Source organism: Galeopterus variegatus, unplaced genomic scaffold (genome assembly GCF_000696425.1).
Source record: "Galeopterus variegatus unplaced genomic scaffold, G_variegatus-3.0.2 Scaffold335, whole genome shotgun sequence".
Taxonomy (NCBI): domain Eukaryota; kingdom Metazoa; phylum Chordata; class Mammalia; order Dermoptera; family Cynocephalidae; genus Galeopterus; species Galeopterus variegatus.
In genome coordinates, this window is record NW_007726446.1 from 412,140 (window position 1) to 425,342 (window position 13,203).

General features: G+C 40.2%; 1 pseudogene; it reads left to right on the top strand.

Moving 5' to 3' along the window:
• Positions 1-9,308: 9,308 nt before the first annotated feature.
• LOC103586392 lies at positions 9,309-12,375 on the top strand (annotated as a pseudogene).
• Positions 12,376-13,203: the final 828 nt, after the last annotated feature.

Genomic DNA, 13,203 nt, shown 5'->3' on the forward strand with positions numbered 1-13,203 from the left:
AAAGATGACCTCATGCAGAAAAAATTAGGCTGAGATCTGGCTCTGCAATTTATTAACTGGGTGACAGCAGACTTCTCCAAAAACTTGGTGGTAGAAGGAAGGAAAGAGATGGAAAGGTAATTCAAGAGGGTTGTAGAATGGCCAGATTTCTAGGATGGAAATAATCAAAGACTGAAGAGAAGGGTTAGGATTAAGGTTTGGACTGAAGATGGAAGGAATTAAATTTTTTTCTATATCAATGAAGTAGAATAAGTTCAAAAGTGAACAATCAATTTGGTAACTGGACTTCAGATTCTTGTTAATCATTAAAGTAGTCATTGAAAGAAGATGGTTTGCTCAGGGTTGTGTTTGCTAATGTTGATTTCCGGGATTTCACAAAGTATTACTAGTTCCCTGGTGATAGTTAACATAACCTTCAACAGAAAGGGACTCATACCACATATACCATTTTATAAATATTTCAAAGTTCAGAGACTATCCCAAAAGTAAATGTTTGGGGATTTTTTTTTCTAATTGCAGATGGTGCCCCTTTTCTATGTAGCTATGATAGAATTACATTTGTTTTCATCCTAAATCAAATTTGTGTAAAGTGGAAATTTTAAAGAGATGTTGGGATATTTCTTCTTAAATGTTTTCTTGTTTGTATCCATGACTCACTCACAATATCATATCTAATTACACCTGGTGGTTTGAATCATTTGATCCATTGAGGACCTCTCAATAAAGTCACTGACTGGTTATTGACCAAGTTAATTAGTTGAATGACTGTGTCTATGTTTGACTGTTTTTACTGAAGTACCCAGCCAAATCAGGTTTTCAGTATACTCATGTTAAAAGTAGAGAAGGACTTTGTGCATTTACACATGACATACATGAGCCAGTGACAACCTGTGAATAAATGGGAGGTTGGGGAGGACCCTATACTTGTTTAGTTGGATAGTGTTTCCCACTATGTGAACCTCTGGTATTTACTCTTCTCCAATCCAGCCCCTTGGTCAATGACAACAAAGAATGCTAGGCTTTTGAGCCACATGGAATGTTTTTTTCATTCACAGACTCATGTTTTTACTGGGCCATGTATCATTCAAAACAATAGAAGGGGAACAAAAACAAAGTGACAATGACAAAACCCTTATTGCCACTCATCCTGCAATGTTACAAGCAAAGAAAATGTTTCTACCAATTAACATTCCCTTGACAACACTGGTTGGTTGGATGAAACTTGCCAGATGAGCTTTGGAACGTAAATAATGACATATCACTGCCCTGTACACATAAAGGTTATATTTTAGAAAAGTAAGAATCCTTAGAAAATACCTAAGCCAATCCACTCTTGACAGATGACAAAACAGAAGTCTAATGACTTATCCAGGGGTCCACAGTGCGTCAGTAACAGAGTCAAGACAAGAATCTAGTTCAGTTTATTCCACATTTTGGGCTCTCTATCAAACTGCCAGTCTTCTCAGTGGTGTCATACTGTCCAGAACCAGCCTTGTCTGGTCACAGAACAGACAACTTGCGTGGAAAGGAGATGGTCTTCTTTCCCAAATATTTCCCTAACTAATTCTCCCAACATATAAGATATTGCTACCAGCCTAGTGCCTTGCAAGAACTCCACAGGTACTTACAGATATAACCTGAGGCCATCTAAGGCTATGTTGAAATAAAAATATTTAACAAGAACTGGCAATTTCACTGGCATTCTCTCACATTCTGCTCATACCAGCTATGTTAAGTACATAAAAATTATAAATGGTGAATTCAGAAAGGTTGTGTTACCTGATGATGGTGAGAGCTAGTAGAGAGGAGCAATGTGCAAATCCAGGTATGTCAGAGCCCTAAACCATGCTCCTTCCAGAAGCTAAGAAGCCTGCATTTCAGTGCCTTTAAGGAATGCTGACAGTTAAATGTCAATGTGCCAGAGTGTAGTTTACCAAAATGTAGTTTAATATAAAATATGCTGACACTTTCATCTAATTTTTATCTGAGAATAATAACAACTGGCATATACTGGGTATTTATTATGTGTCAAGCCCTGGCTTTACCCCCATTGATCCATTTAATCCTCACAGTATCCTGTAAGATAAATGTCATCATCATTAGTACCATTTTTACAGGAAACTGAGGTGTGGAGTAGTTCAGTGATTCACAGAAGATCCTGCAGTTCAGAACAGGGATTTGAACCTGGGAGATTTGCCTCCAGAGTACTCTTTAATTACAACTTTACACCCATGTGGACACCTCCATAAGAGGCCTGCAGAGAGGGTCTGGTGGTGACTCCATGAAGGAAGTGGTAGTTTACTCCAGAAGAGATCACCAAAGGCTCAACAGGCAAAGTTGGAAAGAAACTCAAAGCTTTCATACAACTATTGGTTTATGAAACAGAAATTATTGGAGGTCCTAAGGAAGTGTGGGATAGCCCTGAAAGGGGTTTGCAGAGATTCTGATCTCTGAGTGTTAATTAACAAGGCAATGGGGAAAACGATGTGTGAGCCTTCTATTTGGAGACCAGCTTGAGCCATCTTTTATCACAAAGAAAAATGCCTAAAATTATTATCACAATCTATACTTTTTTTGTAATTGGTTTCTCAGATGAGCTAACTTTTGAGAGCTGGTCCTGAGACAATGAATCAGGATAAGTAAGTTCGTTGAGGTTTGATGGGCAATAAAAAGTCTGGGGTGTCGTATTGTACAAGGACTGCTAGATACAAGCACAAAGAGTGCTTATAGGCAAAGGAAAACTGAAAGCATAAAGGAAAGCAGGGGAAAACTCTGAAAAAAACTTCTATATCAGTTCAGGCTATAATTCTAACTGTCATAACCTAAACTAAAAACTCAGTCAAATATACAACTGTTGTGAGAATATAACTCTAAATTCATGGTGTCTTTATTTTCAAAAGTCTTTTATTAAAAATAGCATGCTATTCCTATGTCATGCAATTTTTGGTTAACAGTCACTTCTGCTTTCATTCACAGAACATTAAAACTGAAAAAGTGAGCATATAACTCATTAAGCTTTCACCTAACCATCCAAAAGTAAATATATCCAGGCAGTAAAATAAATAATACCAACTTTCTTAACTACTGATATGCAAAATTTGTTCCTAATTTTGGCTATGCAGGGAAATAACATTTTTCAATGCTAAGAATTGAAAAACCTGGCCCACAGCCTCTTTTTATAGGTAAAGTTTTATTGGAACACAGTTACACCCATTCATTCACATATAGTCCACGGCTGGTTTCACACTGCAACAGTAACACTGAATAGTTATGACAACAACCTTATGGCCCACAAAACCTAAAATATTTACTATCAACCCTTTACAGAAAAAGTTTGCCAACCCATGCTTTAATCTATTAATCAGAGAAATGGAGGGAAAACTTTTTTCTAAAAACTTTCTAATAATTTTGGGAGAACATCAATAGATTTGGCTAGTGAAAAATTCTTGGACTAGAAGGCTAATAATATGATTTTGCTGCCTTTTTTTAAAAGTTGCATGATTAATATTATAATATATAAATGGGACTGTAGAAAATGAGCTGGTGAGGTAATCCTGTCTAATAAACCATGTATTGATTAAAACTGTGGGAAGAAAGAAGACAGTATCAAATGTTTAACAGCTCACCAGGGACCCTTCAAAAGGGAGGAGAAAACATGGGTGAAGCAGTCCAAGAGGGAAGGAGCAGGAAAGAACCCTTTCAAAAGCTGTGGTTTGCTTATCTGACAAGTGATGACACTGGGCTTCTCCACGGGACCTACTCCTGGGTTTCCAAGGACCCTCAATCATTAGCTTTATTGAGCTTTATTGGCTTTCCACCACTACTTTACATCCTGAAATCCTGCATTCTACATTCACTCTCAGATTTGAATGTGTTCTTCAATGGTACCATCAACAATCATCACACCACTGAAACATCTTCAGTATCCTGGGTCTCTCTGGTTACTTATTACTATTCTAACACCTTTGGTTTCTATATGTATAATGTGTCCGGGTGATTTCACAACCTTTCTTTTAATTATTAGCAAATTCACTTCTTTTCCCTAATATTAATACATACAAGCTAGCTGTAATAAGACACCATTCTCATCTGAGCACTACAAAATTCCAAAGTTTTCTAAAGTCTCAGCAGTATATTCTTAATAAATAACTGCAGACTAACCTATACATTTTGGGTCAGGTTAGGAGTGACTAACAGTTGTACATGCAGCTGGGTAGCTGTAGGTTCTTGATAACCATGGCAGATAGTCATGTGACCAAATAGCAGCCAATTGAGATTTTAAAAACTGTCACAGCTGTCTGAAGAGGTGTAATAGAAATTATCTGTGTATCTCATATGTCTATACTATATAGCTTGAAACAGGGCTTGGATCTGTTAAATATATATATATATATATATATATATTCATTTATTCAACAAATGTATATTGAATGCCTACTCTATGCCAAGAATTGGGTTAAACTCTTATCTCCAACTACATATGGGACCCTTACATTATTTGAGTTTCTTTTTTTTTTCTTGCTAAAATAAGCTACACTAGACGAGTTCTCTGATTTTTCTGATGAATACCGAGCTGTCTACTTGATGAGATTTTCATGCAAAGATCACAGAGAAAATTCACTTCCTGCAAGGACATCAGAAGCATTACCCACTTTTCTCTTGATGGCTTTGGCTCCAGGTGGGTCAAATGTCACATCATATTTAACCAATATCGTTCCCTCAGTGATAGTGCCCACTTTTTTCCATCCCATTTATACCTGGAAAAGAGTCTGCTATTTTTAGCTTCAAGATATATGTGAAAGAGTCATAAGAATTCAAGAAAGGGGTGGGGCAGCAGGTCACAGATTGTCCCCCTCACCTTCAGAGAGCAGAGGGAAGTACTGGCGTGGGGGAAGCCACCTTTTCTTTTTCAGAAACAAGAGAGAGATGAGAGGAGATTCTTGAGACCTAACCTAATTCAGGACAGGTCAAGGTAGTGACTGCTATACCAGTGTTTCTGCAAGTGCCTCCCAGCTTAGAACATCAGAGCCACTTGAGGTGAATTTTCTTTGTGGTGAAAAGATAAGCAGAGAATCCACACCTACTCCCATCTTTACCACAGCTTGTGGTGCTTGGTATAGAAGGACTTTTTCTGGGCCCACCCAGACCTAGGGAATCAGAGCCTCTAGAGATGGGGTGAGAGAAAATCTAGACTGCAAGTGATTCCTGTGTACAAAAAAGTATGAGAACTCCTGTTGCAAATATTTATGGATTAAGTTAATTCACAAGTCCTAAACTTTGAATGAACTAAAACACTGATTTAAACAATGTGTGGAAAATATTAGAGTGGAGTTTATTAAAACTCAAGTCCTTAAACCACTATGTTGAGTAACAAAAATTTACCTTGGAGTGGGTCTCTAACTTGCTCCCTTTCCATCCTCTTCTCTGCAGTTTCCCTCTCTCCCTCCACCCCTCTATTTCTTCCTTCATATGTGAAGGGCCATAGAACTAAAAACTATACAACAGCAGCAACAACAACAACAAAGACTAAAGGTCAGATGCACAGCAGGACTAGACTTTAGCTCATGGCCAAGAAAATGTCACTGAAAAGATAAAAGCAGAGAAGGAAAACATTTGCATTTCTGGTGTAGAAAATCACTCACTATATATATACAGTTTTATATACATATATATGTATCACCTTTGATCTGTAAAGATTAACAAAACTGGCAAAATTTATCCCTGAAATAGGAATTTCCTTCCAAACTATCTCTGAAGCTAAACTTAATAATTATTACAGATGATGTATGCTATTAACCCTTTTACAAGAAGTAGGATGTTTCCTCAGTCTCTCCTTCTGTCATGTTCTTGTATTGCCTATACAGATCAACACCCAGAGGTCCCTTTTCTCCTCATCTGACTGGTCTCAGAAGCCTTTCGTTCCACTGACAACTCTTCCATCTTGGCTAGGTTCTCCTTCTACCTTCCTAACTTACTTACTGTCCCCACACTCCTACTACAAACCCTGTCGGGCCCTCCACAGGAGACAGCAGTCAAAGACAACAAAATCAGATGTTCAAGTCAACTCAGATCTTCCTGCCACTCCTCAGCTTTTACTCTTGGTTCTCTCTGCCCACCTGTTAAGTTTGCAACTTTTCTTCTAGGTCCTTTACTTTTTGTCTAAATACTCCTGAAAACATTTTGCTGATGAGAAAGAACTTCCTTTGGGGACATTAGATTAAACAAAAGGTATTTGATGATGAAGTCATTTTTTAACGTAAATATAGGTACCACCTGGACTCTGAAGAAAGAAAATAGTTGGCTTCATGGTGCTGTTTTATTGTATGGGGAAACCAAGACGACTTTTAAATTACACCAAAATAAAGCAGAAGGATGAATGAGAGAGCAATATGAACACGTTTGTTTAACCTTACCTATGTTTTCTGGTAGCCAAACAGCTGAAGCACAGTCTTTCTTATTTCCCTCCTGACTGTACGGGAAAATACATGTTGGTGTTAAGATAAATATTATATATACACATACAAATGTATGCATATATGTGTATGTATATGGTAAAGTGAGAAAATTAAATGGAGACTACGAAGGAACTAATTCAGAATGAGTTATTAGTTAATAACTGAGGGCAGGGAGGGCTAGGAAGAACGTGAAATTAGACCATGTGGGAAGGCTCTCTGTAAATATATTTTAATTCATGCCCCCCAAAAACTGATATAGAGAGGAAAGAGAGGCACATAGCCTCAGCTTCCACATTTCCAACACTGGGATCAGCACAGGAGGAATTTTCTCTTGTGGTAAAAAGGTAGGTAGAGAATCCACACCAACTCCCATCCTCACCACAGAGTCTGAGAGATCTTTGGCAGGACAAGCCTGGAGCCAAGTGTGGAGAGTGGCCTTGAATATACACACTGCATGACTCTAGAACAGTAGCACTACTGTGCACTCCCAACCCACATTCTCATGACTCAAGGGGAACCAGAATGGAGCCAGCTTGAAACTGGAGCTGTTAGGGAGCACACCCTGCCCTGGGGCCAGTAGTCAGGGCACTTCCCCAGCCTCAAGTCTCTGTCCTCATCCCAGTGCATTCACAGGAGTGCCTACAGTGCCCTGATTCCAGCAACTTGAGGCCTGGGCTCACACCAGCTGTGACTCTAGTTCTGCAATCTGGGAAGCCAACCTTAGTCCTGTTAAACTGATGTATTCCCATGTCCTGGGCCAGAGATCAGACAGGCAGCCCCTCCTCAGGCGGACTTCTCCCCATTCCTTCCCTACCTCCCAGCCCTACCAGCTGACTGAGTTGTGTTCACCTGAGCCCCCAACCCAGAAAAACAGCACACAGTCCTCTACCCTAATGAATATGCTCTCAGGCAGTGTTAATAAAGTACATCTGTGCCCTCCAGGAGAAGTGGCTGGGGGTTCCCTCCTGAACAGTCCTACCTAGCCTTGCCAACAGTCCCAGAAGTAGCTGGATGGCCCCCTTACTTCAGGCCTGCCTAGTGGCCCTGCCCATCACCCCAAAGCAGCCGGATAGGCCCTCTTACTGCAGATCTGCCTAGCAGCCCCACCTACCACCCAGAAGAAGCTGGATTGGTTCCTTTACTGCAGTGCTGCATAGTGGCCCTACCCACCACCAAGAAATGCCTGGATGGGCCCCCTCACTGCAGCCCCCCCTAGTGGCCTCGCTACTTCCCGAGAAGCAGTTCAGCAGCTCTGCTCTTGGCAGACCAGCTCCCAAGCTGCCAAGGGAACACAACTTTGCATCAGGCCCAAAGAAGTGGCAAGCAGAAGGGCCACCAGCAGACCTGCACTCAGCTAGCCAAGCCAAAGTGTACCTATGACCCTGGCTCAGAGAAACAGCTTAGCTATCATGCCCCTGGAAGACCCACCCCTGAGTCTTTGAGCCATCACACATGAACACATCTGAGTGAGAAACAGCTTAACTGATGTGCCCCTGGTGGGTCCACCCCTAGTCAGAGAAGCAGCATAGTAACCCTGCCCACTGGCAAACCAGTCCCAGATACCCTGACATGCCATATGGCCACAGCCCCAGCCTAAGAATCAATCCAGCCACTGCATCCCCAGTGAGCCAGATCCTGACACGACTGACCCACAGGGTGCATGTGCACACCACCAGCCTGTGAACCACCTCAGCAATACCTCCCCTGGCAAAGCTGTGCCACCACTGCCACAAAGGTCATCAAGAATAGGTTGCTGAGTCATTACAGACATAGCAAAAGTGGATTACAGCTGAAGAAACTACACAGAGTCTACACTACTGCACCCATCCTGAACAAAGCCATTGTACTCTACTCAATCAACACCCTAGGATGCATTTATAGGTAAAAGTCTTTCCCCCCACAAGCCACTCTACAAAACTCAGAGGTGAATGTTCCACCAGATGCACAAATATCAACATAGGGAAATAAGAAAGATGAAAAAGTCATCATAACACCACCAAAAAAAATAATGCTCCAGTAACTGATCCCAAAGAATCAGAAATTGCCAACTTTCTGGAAAAGATATTCAAATTAATGATCTTAAGGAAACTCACTGAGATACAAGAGAATACAGACAAACAGTTCAACAAAATCAGAAAAACAATTCTTGATCTGAATAAGAAATTTAACAAAGAGATAGATATTATTTTTAAAGATCAAGCAGAAATCTTGTAATTGAAGAATTAATTGGTGAAAATAAAAAATACATCTGAGAGTTTCAACAGACTAGACCAAGAGAAGAAAAAGTGTCTGATCTTGAAGACAGCAGTTTCAAAATAAAACAGGAAGACAAAAGAAAAAAAAAAGAATAAAAATGAATGAACAAAGCTTGCAAGATCTACAGGATATTATTAAGAAAATAATTGAATTATGGGCATTCAAGAAGGAGAAGAAAACAAAAAGTATACTCAAAACCTATTCAGTGAAATAACAGCTGAAAAATACCATTGTCTTGAGAAAGATATGAACATCCAAATCTAAGATGCTCAAAGGTCCCCAAATAGATAATCTCCAAGACAAGTTATAGTCAAACTATCCAAAGTTAAAAACAAAGAGAGAATTCTAAAAACAGCAAGAGAAAAACATCAAGTCACTTATAAGGGAATCTCCATTAGACTAACAGCAGACTTCTCAGCAGAAACTCTCTCTCAGGAGAGAATGGGATAATATATTCAAAATACTGAAAGAAAAAAACTGCCAGCCAAGAATACTATACCCAGCAAAGCCATCTTTCAGAAATGAAGGAGGAAGGTGGCACTGCTGCTGCTGCCCTGCAGCCCACTCATTGCCTTGGCAGTGCACTGTTCTTCTACGATGGCTGCTGCCACCAGCGCTATGGCAGCCTTTGCCACCTCAGGACAGGTGGAAGGCAAAAAGGTCACCAATCTGCAGATCACCAATCTCAAGTCCAAGCTGAAGCAGCAGAACTTAGACATCACATAGTTAAGATGGTGCTAGTCTCCTGACTTAAGCAGGTAAAAACAAGAACCAGGTGAGCTGAATGGAGATGCTTCTGTGGAAGATGATGATTTGTCAAGGAAGGTGAGGAAGAAGAAAATGAGAAAGCTCTTCAAAGAAATCTAAAGACAGCAAGACATCATCTAAAGATGACAAAGGAAGCACAAATAATACTAGTGATAGCAGTGGAAGCTCAACTAAAAATATCTGGGTTAGTGGACTTTATTCTAATACCAAAGCTGCTTATTTGAAGAACCTCTTTGGCAAATATGGAAAGGTTCTGAGTGCAAAGGTAGTTACAAATGCTCAGAGTCCTGGGGAAAAATGCTATGGAATTGTAACTACGTCTTCAAGCACAGAAGTGTCCGGATTTATCACATATCTTCATTGCATTGAGCTACATGGACAGCTGATTTCTGTTCAAAAAGTAAAAGTGATCCTTCTAAGAAAGAAAATGAGGAAAAGAGTAGTCCAAGAGGTTCTGGAGATTTTTTAAAAATGAGTGATAGAAGTAGCAAGACACAAGCCTCTGTCAAAAAAGAAGAGAAAAGTTCATCTGAGAAATCTGAAAAAAAAGAAAGCGAGGATATTAAGAAAATAGAAAGGGAAAAATGAGAAGAATGATAACAGAACAGATGGCCAAACCTCAGAATCAATTTTTAAAAGTTAAGAAAAGAAAAAAATAAATTCGAAGAGTCCAGAACACATGCTAATATTAGACCAAACCAAAGGAGATCATTGTAGGCCATCAAGATGAGGAGGAGATTAGAAAATTCATGGAAGAATGTAAAAAAAGAAAGCAAAATTCATGCAAAGAAATGGAGAGAGCTAACCTGTATTTAAAAAAGGGACAAAGACTCAGAAGGAAAGAGATCTTGCCTTTTGAAAAGATGAAGGAACAAAGATTGAGAGTACATTTCATTCATTTTGAAAGACTGCAACAAGCAATGGAACTTCAAAGACAAAGAAAGATTGCAGAAAAAGAGTGTCAAGGGTGAGAATGCATTAGAATAATTTGTGAACTGGAAGAATGGGAACACTTACAGAGAGAGAGAGCACCTAGAAATTGAAAGATGATGGAGTTTGGATGTGTTGTCCCCCCAAACCTCATGAAAATCTGATTTCCAATGTGGCAGTTTGGGTCATGGGGGTGGATCCCTCATGAATGGATTAATGCTGTCCCTGGGGGAGGGGGGATTAACGAGTGAGTTCTCACTCTATTAGTTCCTGCAAGAGCTGGTTGTTTAATAGACCTTGGCACCTCCTCCCTCCCTCTCTCTCTCTCTCTCTCTCTCTCTCACTTCCTCTCTCTCTCTCTCAGCTCCTCTTGCCATGTGATCTGCTTGTACCTGACAGCTGCCTGCCACTTCCTGCCATGAGTAGAAGCAGCCTGAGGCCCATGCCAGATACAGCTGTCCCAGAATTGTAAGCCAAATAAACCTCTTTTTATAAATTACCCAGTCTCAAATATTTCTGTTATAGCAACACAAAATGGACTATTACAAAAGGCAAAAACTAGAGAGAGAGAGAACAGAACATGAACGCTTAGAAAGAAACACATTCATATTGAACAGGAATGTCATAAGAAGTTAACAGGCTGTTCAAGAACAAGGGCCGGCCCGGTGGCGCACTGCTACAGTGCGCCGCTTGGGAGCGTGGCTGGCGCTCCCGCTGGGCATTCAAGAAGGAGAAGAAGTTAACAGGCTGTTCAAGAACAAGGGCCGGCCCGGTGGCGCACTGCTACAGTGCGCCGCTTGGGAGCGTGGCTGGCGCTCCCGCCGAGGGTTCGGATCCCACATACAGACCCGTTCCCGCTCACTGGCTGAGCGAGGTGTGGGCGTGGCACCGAGGGTTGCGATCCCGTTGCCGGTCCCGGTCCGGTGCGGGCGCAACACTGAGGGTTGCGATCTGTTTCCGGACACGAAAAAAGACAAAAAGGAAAAAAAAAAAAAAAGAACAAGAGGAATTCAGAATGCAACAGCAGTAGCTTCATTATGAACAAGAAAAAAGGAATTCTTTGAAACACCCATGTGATGTAGATCATAGGTGAGATGATCCTTACTGGAGTGAGAATATAAAGTTGTCTCTAGATACAGATGCACAATTGGCCATGGATCTGACTACTCTTGTCAACAGAACAGATTTAATGACTTTGATCACTGAGAAAAGGGCAGATTTCCTGAGAGTTCAGCAGTACAGTCTTCGTCTTTTGACAGGTTGGAATGCTTTGTTAGTCAAAGTGAAGGGAAAAAAGCACAACCTACCCCAAAGAGAAGATCTGAGCTTTGAAAAGTATCCCCCAAATTTCAGTGATTCCAGGAGAAATGAGTCTCCACCACCAAGAAACAAATGTAGAGAAACAGACAGGTGAGAAGTACAAGTGGAGCGAGATGAGAGAACAGTGATTATTCATGACAGGCTTAATATCACTCACCCTAGACATCCTTGAGATACAGGGCCCAATCTTTCTAAACCAACCACCTGGAAAAGTGAAGGAGGCATGGCCACTGACAAATGAGAAACAAGAGTTGAAAGGCCAGAATGATCTGACAGAGAAGTATCAGGACACAGCCTGAGAGGCACTCCCCCTTGGAATCACAGCAATGCTTCAGGTTATTGGAGCAGAGAAGGAGACAGAGTAATCACAGACCAAGGAAGCAGAGCACGGCACTGAAGAATGACATGTGGTCAAAGGCCATGGATGAGACACAAGTGGGCCAAGGAAAGAGTGGCATCAGCCACCTTCTCAAGGGCCTGGCTATCATGATGCAAGGAAAATGAGTGACGGTCAGGCAAGAGCAGGCATGATAAGCCAACACTCAAATAATGTATCCCCAATTAATAGAATAGTACAAATCAGCAGCAATTCATGTCAAGAGTAAGTGACTCTGGATTTAAGCCATTTAAAGATGGACCTCCATGATGATTCTAAAAATGAGCTCTCTGCCATGGTTTTAAGATAATTTATTGAAATCTCCTGTAAACTTCACTTGACTACTTATGAAGAGGACCCCTGACTTGCTTAAGAGTTGTCAGACCTTTTTATTTTCTTTTTAAAAAAATTAACATGATTGCTTTTCTCAATTTTGTAGAAGACATTTAAATAGTTCTGTTGTAACTTGTAATAGTTTGGTGTATCATTCAACTTTTTTTCTTGCAGCATCAAGATACATTTGAAAAGATTGGAATTGAACCCATTTTGTTTAACACTGTATGAATATAAAGAATAGATTGAAGCTGTGTGATAGTGGTTTAATGTGCAGCATTAGCTCTGTGGTGTCAGGCTCTATAGTTACTTCTTGTCACCAAGCATTTTCAGACTCCATTTTGAAGGCTACCTAAGCTTAAAAAGTCTACTGTCTAATTTTTATAGTGTAAGATTGTTCCTTCTGAGTATTATATAACCTATTTTTGCAGAAGGTACTGTGATATTAAGTGCAGCTGTGTATCCTGGTTTTTAAAAATGTAATGTTTTTTGAAATAAACCTTCATATTCTATATAGTTTTTTAAAAAAAAGAAACAAAGGGGAAACAAATTTTTCTCAGACAAGCAAAAATTAAGGAAATTCCTCACCACCAGACCAGCATTACAAGAAATTCTTAGGAGATCCTACATCTAGAAGAGAAAGAACAATAACAACCATCACAAAAACACCTGAAAACACAAAACTTATTGGTAGAGTAGATACACAAATTAGAAAGAGAAAGAAACAAAAACTTATCAATACAGAAAACCACAAAACTGCAAGGA